General features: G+C 46.3%; 1 protein-coding gene across 3 annotated transcripts in view; it reads left to right on the top strand.

Annotated features, from left to right (window-relative positions):
- The first annotated feature begins 959 nt into the window (after nucleotides 1–959).
- The window catches only part of RTTN (rotatin), a 317466-nt gene continuing 308553 nt past the window's right edge, over nucleotides 960–9872 (top strand). For all 3 annotated transcript variants that reach the window (XM_085886669.1, XM_085886670.1, XM_085886671.1), the window contains exon 1: nucleotides 960–1091. The gene's annotated coding sequence lies outside the window, so the exon portion shown is untranslated. The remainder of the gene's footprint in view (nucleotides 1092–9872) is intronic.

Genomic DNA, 9872 nt, shown 5'->3' with positions numbered 1-9872 from the left:
CAACACCACAGTAATTTATCAACAATGCACCAATTTATTAACACTTCACCAATTTATCAACAATGTACCAATTTATCAACACCACACTAATTTATCAACAATGCACCAATTTATTAACACTTCACCAATTTATCAACAATGTACCAATTTATCAACACCACACTAATTTATCAACAATGTACCAATTTATCAACACCACACTAATTTATTAACAATGCACCAATTTATGAACACCTCACCAATTTATGAAAAATGTACTAATTTATTAACACCACTAATTTATCAACAATGTACCAATTTATCAACACCACACTAATTTATGAACAATGCACCAATTTATTAACAATGCACCAATTTATTAACACTTCACTAATTTATCAACAATGTACCAATTTATTAACACTTCACCAATTAATCAAGACCAAAAATGCAAAATGTTTCTTTTTTCTCTGTCGTTATTTTTCTCTCAGGGGAGGGGGAGGGGGCACGTGTGATGATGGTCATGGGTAAGAACCACACAACATCAACTGCACAACATCCCTTGAGGAGACCTCCACAAAAAGCACTTCCGTGCACATGCACACAATCACCCATCAGTGCTTCAGCTGCCTTTCAGTCCTGCCAACATCCCTGTACCCTTCTGTCCCCATAATATAAACCTTTATTCATCCGAATTATTAATGGGTTTTGCATCAAGAAACAACTAGCAGAACGAAGAACGAGTTCATCAAATACGCGATAAATTTGTTGAATAGAGAATGGAATGGATATGAAAATCGATTTTAAAAAATCAACATTCTGCTTATTCATGTACAGTTGATGTCGGCCATGGCAGCAAGGTTAGTGGCAGTACAGCACTCTGAGGTATTCTAATTACGTCTTATTCGCGATTTAAACTGAATAACGATCCAAGATTGTTTATTATTAATAATTTTTATATTTTTCTCGTTCGTGTTGTTACAGAAAGGCAGTGACCAGGGTTTTCAGATGAACGCGTCGTTTATTTAAAATGAAGATGTGAATTCGCGCCTTGGTTGCCCTCTCGGGGTTCTCTTCACGATCATCTCTTCGGACGTCCGTCGAACGTTCAGGTTCGTGTAACGTTGCAATTTACTTTGTGATCACATGGAAACAAGAAAAGAACGTCGAACACGATATTCGTGATACTTTATGGTCCGAACTCGACTCGTTGGACAATCACGACCAGAGTTAAACCATGAACAAATCGGCACTTCACCACAACCAGGACCGGCGCTTGGACGAGCTCACACGTGATGCACCTTCGTTTTGGCAAATTGTCTCGTTCGGTGCATGGGACAAGGATTACCTGGCATTGGGGCCCACGAAGTGGAGATTCCCTCCGGAGCAGAGCTCGCAGAGTGGGGATGCCCCCCGTGGCAGAGCTCGCGGAGTGGGGATGCCCCCCGTGGCAGAGCTCGCGGAGTGGGGATGCCCCCCGTGGCAGAGCTCGCGGAGTGGGGATGCCCCCCGTGGCAGAGCTCGCGGAGTGGGGATGCCCCCCGTGGCAGAGCTCGCGGAGTGGGGATGCCCCCCGTGGCAGAGCTCGCGGAGTGGGGATGCCCCCCGTGGCAGAGCTCGCGGAGTGGGGATGCCCCCCGTGGCAGAGCTCGCGGAGTGGGGATGCCCCCCGTGGCAGAGCTCGCGGAGTGGGGATGCCCCCCGTGGCAGAGCTCGCGGAGTGGGGATGCCCCCCGTGGCAGAGCTCGCGGAGTGGGGATGCCCCCCGTGGCAGAGCTCGCGGAGTGGGGATGCCCCCCGTGGCACAGCTCGCGGAGTGGGGATGCCCCCCGTGGCACAGCTCGCGGCGTGGGGATGCCCCCCGTGGCACAGCTCGCGGAGTGGGGATGCCCCCCGTGGCACAGCTCGCGGAGTGGGGATGCCCCCCGTGGCACAGCTCGCGGAGTGGGGATGCCCGCCCGCGGAGTGGGGATGACCCCCGTGGCACAGCTCGCGGAGTGGGGATGCCCCCCGTGGCACAGCTCGCGGAGTGGGGATGCCCCCCGTGGCACAGCTCGCGGAGTGGGGATGCCCCCCGTGGCAGAGCGCGCGGAGTGGGGATGCCCCCCGTGGCAGAGCGCGCGGAGTGGGGATGCCCCCCGTGGCAGAGCGCGCGGAGTGGGGATGCCCCCCGTGGCAGAGCGCGCGGAGTGGGGATGCCCCCCGTGGCAGAGCGCGCGGAGTGGGGATGCCCCCCGTGGCAGAGCGCGCAGAGTGGGGATGCCCCCCCCATGGCAGAGCTCGCGGAGTGGGGATGCCCCCCATGCACATCCCTTTGTCCAGCAGGAAAAACACGATTGGCACACTAATACAGCCGGTACGTGCTTGTAGGAAGGTCCCAGCATCAATCCCAACGTCGTGTGAATCTGCTATTGGATAGCATTTGATTGAGAATGCAAACTGTGCTGCACATTATAATGTGGATGCATTCAAGATATTGAGTGGAGGATGAAGTATAACATATCTCCCAATACCAGAAGCGACATTTATCTATTCCCCGGACCCCATGTTTTGTCGGCAAAAAGAGTTTGTCCACTCGCTTTGCTTATTTGTGCAAAGAAGAAGAGGAACACGAACTCGTCTCACAATCGCACATATTGATGAAGAGGATTCTGCAACAGTCTGAGGGGCTCCGCCTCAGACTCTGCAACCTCCAATTGGAGAGCTGGACACTGAACACTCTCCTCCCACCTTGACGTTGGGAGGTGATGACTCATCAGAAGAGAACGTCCAATCATAATTGACTGTCGATGGCGTCTCTTTGACTGTTCTTCTTCCTTACCTCATTCAATTTGTGCAAATTTTACCTGAAGAGAGCACAACAAAAGCTTTGTGGTTTTCTTTTTAGTCTCTTTTTTGGTGATGTCCTTCAAAATGTCTGTTTGTCTTTTCATATATATATATATATATATATATATATATATATATATATATATATATATATATATATATATATATATATATATATATATATATATATATATATATATAATACAAGCCTGGTGTTGGCTTAGTGGTTAGGGTGGTGGCTTGGGATTCCAGGGTCCTGAGTTCAAGCCCCTTTGGGCCACTGAATTAATACACCAGGGGTTGACTCAGCCTGTCATCCTTCCGAGGTCGGCGAAATGAGTACCAGTATACTGGGCCGGTGTATACCCCGGTTGAAATAGGTGTACCATATCCCTGTGTCGTAAGAGGCGACCAGGGTTGCGTCAGGAAGGGCTTCCGGTGTAAAACATGTGCCAAATCACTATGCGGATCATACGGATGATCCGCTGTGGCGACCCCGAACGGGAGCAGCCGAAAGAAAAAGAAGATATATATATATATATATATATATATATATATATATATATATATATATATATATATATATATATATATATATATATATATATATATATATATATATTGTTGCGGAAATTCGCAAACTACCATTCAGGTCTCGGTGCCCACCAGACGTCGACTGGCGTTCAAGGCTGTTGGCGAGTGGGTGCACGGCAAGGCTGGGTGCTGGCGCTGGACGGGACACGCACGCACACATTTCAGGACGTTTTCACTTCACGGATGACTATTCTCTGGCGAGCGAGACGAATCTTATTCCCCCCCCCCCCCCCCACACCCTGATGATCTGCTGGGTACCCTTGTCTGTGTATAGTTGTAAGTAAGTCAACCCCAGATAAGCATCTGCTCTCTGTCTCTTTCCTGTCATTTTGATTGATTTTGCCTGATTAATTATTCAGTTCGATTGCTTTGGAATTTATTCATTTATCTACCTCAGAAAATGAAAAATTCTTTTTATTTATTTATTTTATTATTAATAAATCATTTGTCGACTTCCAACCTGTCCGTGTTTGTCCTTTTCTTCCATTGGTCTAGCATTGTCCGAACCTCGATAGATTGGGAGGGAATTACCACAGATTTGACCAAAAATCGTCGGCACGCACTAGCGGTTAAAACGCTCTGCTGCCCTAAAGGCCCGGTCACACCTTGACGTTTTAGCCAACGTATGCCGATTTTTGAATTTTTTTTCTAAAACGCTGGCACACGTTGAATACGTTATGGGTAAGTTTTGATAACATTGAGAGCACGCTGGCATACGTCGTAGTACATTGCCATACGTCGTAGTACATTGCCATACGTCGTAGTACGTTGCCATACGTCGTTGTACGTTGGCTTTAAACGTTGTACTTTTCGGTTGTCCTCAAATTTTTTCATGCTTGAAATTTCACGACGTATGCCGGCGTATGACTCACACGTTCCGCTACGCTGGCCACAAGTTGTATGCACGGTCTGCGATCGTTGACAGACGTCAACACATGCTACTTGTAAGATAATCATAAGTTGAGACGCGCCGAGGTAATGTTTAGCGTACCCGAAACCTATTTCTAACCTATGATTAACGTGTTGTTGGCACGTTACGCGATCGTTGCCACACGTCGACAGACGTTACTTTTAAGTTACTCATAGGCTGAAAGACGTCGGTATAATGGATCGTCCTTGCCTCAGCGTCCACGGCCACGGCCAGGACACTTATTTGCAGCATTCTTCAAACTTTTCTTCGGCATGACGAGGATGTTCACACTTCGATGTCTAGCTTGGCTATGATTCCAATTGTCCATCGGCAGCGTCTATTTAAAATAGTCGAGTTTGAGCGTTTTAACACGTTCAGAAGAAACGTTTCAAATTTCCAAACCCCAGCGTCAAAAACAAACAAAAAAACAAAAAACAAAGGCGAGTGACAGCAATTTAAGTCGTTCATTGTAAACAATGAAACTAGTTGAGTGGTACTGTTTAAAAGTCGTTGAGTGTAAAAAAAAAAATCCAATTGTTGAGCGCAAGCGTCTACTTTCAATAGTGGAGATGCAGCCATTTAAATCGTTGAGTGGCAGCCTATGAACCTACCCGTGGACACGCGGACGCAAGGACGATCCATCATAACCCACACCCTCCCCCTCACACCCACCTACTACTGCCAACATGAACAAACTACTACTAATACTAATACTAATAGTAATACTGATACTGATACTGTTACTGCTGACATTGACATCTACTCAAAAAGGACTCGAAAACACTGTTGGGTTCCCCTTTTATGAACACCATTTTTATATACCAATTCCCAAAACCGCTGGGAACACGTCTTTATATGGCAGTTGTAACTTACAAACACGTTCATTTATTTTTTTTGTCGACCGGAAGACGTCATTGGAATACGTCTACATACGTCGATGTGTGTTGGGGCTACGTAAAGAATTGGTTCAAAGCACGTCAAACATAAGTTAGAAATAAGTTTCGCGTAAAAAAGACATTACCACGACGTGTTTCGACTTATGAGTAGCTTATAAGTAGCCTTTGTGGACGTGTGTAAGCGTCCACATATCGTGTGTAAAACTTATCCTCATCACATGTGAACGTGTGTCATACGCTGAGTACGTCGTAAAATTTTGAACGTTCAAAATTTCTTGACGTACTCTACTTACTACGACTTATGATAGCGTATTTAGCATTCTACTCACGCATACCAAACTTACCCATACCGTATTCGACGTGCCCCAACGTTTTAGACACACTTTTTGTTACGTCGGCATACGCTGGCAAGATCGCCAAGGTGTGACCCCGATTTTGACCCTTCCATTTCTACGGCAGTTATGATTCGAATCGTTGTGCGTCAGCCTTTTAATAGCCTACGCCACGTGATCGTCGGCGATGCGTGCAACGCGCTATGCCTAAGTTAGACTATCGTTGGGCATCGGTTGTGTAGGCCGACAACAGGTTCAGCATTCGTTGGTATAAGTTATCTATAACACAACGAAACGTTCTGTGTAGTTACCAATGCGTTATACATAAGACCAAGTCGCTATGAATACGTCCGAATCTTTAAAAAAAAACATCAAAAGTTCAACGTAAGCCAGCATTTTACATAAATTTTAACACGTTGCCATCGCTGGCTAAAACGTCAAGGTGTGACCGGGCCTTAATTAAAATCTAATCAAATAACATTGGTGCTTTGCCGAGGGCACGCTCCCCACTCGGGTAACCACGTGACCTCTAGTTAAACAGAATAATTAGATGGCGGACACTGGAACTCATAGTTGACTGGGTGGCGTTCGTGGTTTTAAAACAACCCACCGTACCACAACGCTAATTGTGAGCGGTGGCCCCAGGTCCGTTTCTTCCGAGGACAACCGGGGATTAATCCCTGAGTGACAAGCTGGTGTCTCGGTACCCATGGCCACAACAATATATATATATATATATATATATATATATATATATATATATATATATATATATATATATATATATATATATATATATATATATATATATATATATATATACACAGCTCTGGAAAAAAATAAGAGACCACTCCAAAAAAGTTTTAAATCAGCATCTCTTCATGTATAGTAGCCATTCCATTCCAGTGTCTGTTGAATTCCAACACAGGCACACCTCATTCTACTTAGTGAGGTACTGATTAGGTGATCACCTGAACCGAATCTTATTTGACAAGGAAAAGTATAAAAACCACTGCTGTGGTCATCACTATCCTCTTGCAATAGGACCAGCTGGATGGCAAAAACAGTGCCAGTAGTACCTCAAAAGTAATTGGATTCAAAAAAATAACTATTGACCATGCCAAAAGAGTTGAAAAGAAAAGTTTTGAGTGAGGAAAAGAAGGGTTCAATTCTGGCTTTTCTGGCAGAGGGATACGGTGAGCCTCACGTTGCTTCCATCCTTAAAATTTCAAAGACGGCGGTTCATAAGAACAAGGTCAAGCAGCAGACATTGGGGACAACAAAGCTACAGACTGGCAGAGGGCGAAAACGACTTTCCACTGACCGCGATGACCGCCAACTCATTTGAATGTCACTCAACAACCACAGGATGACATCAAGTGACAGACAAAAATAATTGCAAACGGCAGCTGGGGTGAAGTGCACGGCGAGGACGGTTCGAAACAGGCTCCTAGGGGCAGGGCTGAAGTCATGCAAAGCTAGAAAAATGCTCTTCATCAATGCGAAGCAGAGAAGAGCCAGGCTGAGGTTTTGAAAAGACCATAAGGATTGGACCGGAGAGGGCATGAGTAAGGTCATCTTCTCTGATGAGTCTAATTTTCAGCTTTGCCTAACACCTAGTCGTCTAATGGTTAGACGGAGACCTGAAGAGGCCTACAAGCCACAGTGTCTCACACTCACTGTGAAATTTGGTGGAGGATCGGTGATGATCTGGGGGTTCTTCAGTAAGGCTGGAATCAGGCAGATTTATCTTTGTGAAGGACTCATGAATCAAGCCACGTACAAGGTTGTCCTGGAAGAACACTTGCTTCCTTCTGCTCTGACAATGTTCCCCAACTCTGAGGATTGGTTTTTCCAGCAGGACAATGCTCCATGCCACACAGCCAGGTCAATCAAGGTGTGGATGGAGGACCATCAGATCAAGACCCTGTCATGGCCAGCCCAATCTCCAGACCTGAACCCCATTGAAAACCTCCGGAATGTGATCAAGAGGAAGATGGATGGTCATAAGCCATCAAACAAAGCCGAGCTGCTTGAATTTTTGCACCAGGAGTGGCATAAAGTCACCCAACAGCAATGCGAAAGACTGGTGGAGAGCATGCCAAGACGCATGAAAGCTGTGATTGAAAATCAGGGTTATTTCACAAAATATTGATTTCTGTACTCTTCCTAAGTTAAAAATTAGTATTGTGTTTAAAAAACACAATACTAATTTGTGTGTAAAAAACAAAACAAAAAAAAAAACAACAAAAAAAACAATATGAACTTATTTTGTTTGTATTATTTGAGGTCTGAAAACACTGAATCTTTGTTGTTATTTTGACCAGTTGTCATTTTCTGCAAATAAATGCTCTAAATGACAATATTTTTATTCGGAATTTGGGAGAAATGTTGACAGTAGTTTATGGAATAAAACAAAAATGTTCATTTCACTCAAACACATACCTATAAATAGTAAAACCAGAAAAACTGATAATTTTGCAGTGGTCTCTTAATTTTTTCCAGAGCTGGATATATATATATATATATATATATATATATATATATATATATATATATATATATATATATATATATATATATATATATATATATATATATATATATATATTGTTGCGAATTCGCGCCCGCCGGCGTGCGAACGCCACATAACTGGAATCGCAGCACGTCGCCCACTGGATGGACAATTCTGTCGTGACCCTCTCGGACCAACGCCGTAGCTAGTCATGGGTGGGCCTTTCGACCTCACCACAATCGTGCCAATCGGCCACCCGCGTAGGATAGGGTTGTTCGCCAAACTCGACCTACCTAAGTACCCACGTAGATGGTAAACCGGGCGATTGTACCTCGCCACAGGTCGACTCCGGACACGAGCCGCTTGGGCGGCCCGTTCCGTACTATCGGGATAACCGAGCGGTGTTATTGTCGACCTGGACGGTTCAGATTAAGTACCGGGATGTTGCACCCACTATGAACCCCTTACGTGAAGCAGGATGGAGAGTCAATTAAAAGGAAGGAGACGAAGCGAAACGGGCACAGTTCAACATGCAAGCACTTTATTACGCGACACACGGAAAGCACGTATATATACAGCCATACACAAAAAGCAAATGTAATACAACCGACTAATGCATACACACGGCAACACTTACACAGTTTTACTTCACAGACGGTGCCAACATACATTTACACAAAAGCAAAAGAAAGAAGCCACCCTCACAGACAAGGAGGCAGACAAGCCCGTAGGCCAAATGTGCGCGGGACCTAGAGGAGCGGCTCGGTCCGCGAGACCGGGGAGGTCTTACTCGCGTTCTCGTGACGCGTTTGCGGGCAAGCCGCAAAGTGTCCGCGCTGCTGTGCCCCGACTCCGGGCCCCTGGCGTGCTTGTTGGCACCACGTTTGGGGTGGGGGAGGAACAGGGCCCCCTTTTGCACAATCTCAGCATGGGGGAAAGGGAAGTTGTTGATGCCCTGGGGGTGGGGAGTGGCTGGCTGAATTGGGTCCCGTGATGAGACGAGCGATCCCCCACACCGCAGCCTCATCGCCGACTGCCGTCCTCCTGGCCTCGGACCCGAGCTCCTCTGCCCCGACCAGCCGCCCGCAGCTCCACCGCGCGCACTCGACTCAACTCCACCAACGCGACGCTCCTTGTCTCCAAAAGCAACTTCTTGAAGACACACTCTCCTTCCAGTTCCACACTCTCCTCCTCGCTCAACTCCAGCCCCGAGTCGCCTTCCGCTCGCACCTTTATAGCGCTCAGGAGGCGCCGATATGCAAATTCCCGGATCAGGATGCGATTGGAGACGAAGACAGCTGTCCACACTCAATCAATCAGACTCCAACCTCTCCACAATGGGCAAGACCAGAGAGCTGTCTCAGGACATCAGGGACAAAATTGTAGACTTGCACAAGGCTGGGATTGGCTACAGGACAATAGGCAAGCAGCTTGGTGAGAAGGCAACAACTGTTGGCGCAATTATTAGAAAATGGAAGAAGTTCAAGATAACAATCAATCTCCCTCGGTCTTGGGCTCCATGCAAGATCTCACCTCGTGGAGCCTCAATGATCATGAGAAAGGTGAGGGATCAGCCCAGAACTACACGGCAGGACCTGCTCAATGACCTGAAGAGAGCTGGGACCACAGTATCAAAGAAAACCATAAGTAACACACTACGCCGTCATGGATTAAAATCCTGCAGCGCACGCAAGGTCCCTCTGCTCAAGCCAGCGCATGTCCAGGCCCGTCAGAAGTTTGCCAATGACCATCTGGATGATCCAGAGGAGGAATGGGAGAAGGTCATGTGGTCTGATGAGACCAAAATAGAGCTTTCT

The sequence above is a fragment of the Eptatretus burgeri genome, chromosome 6 (genome assembly GCF_056783735.1).
Source record: "Eptatretus burgeri isolate ZD-2024b chromosome 6, Ebu_testis_v1, whole genome shotgun sequence".
NCBI lineage: Eukaryota > Metazoa > Chordata > Myxini > Myxiniformes > Myxinidae > Eptatretus > Eptatretus burgeri.
The sequence above is the reverse complement of the archived record's forward strand: the minus strand, read 5'-3'. Positions and strand labels throughout refer to the sequence as shown.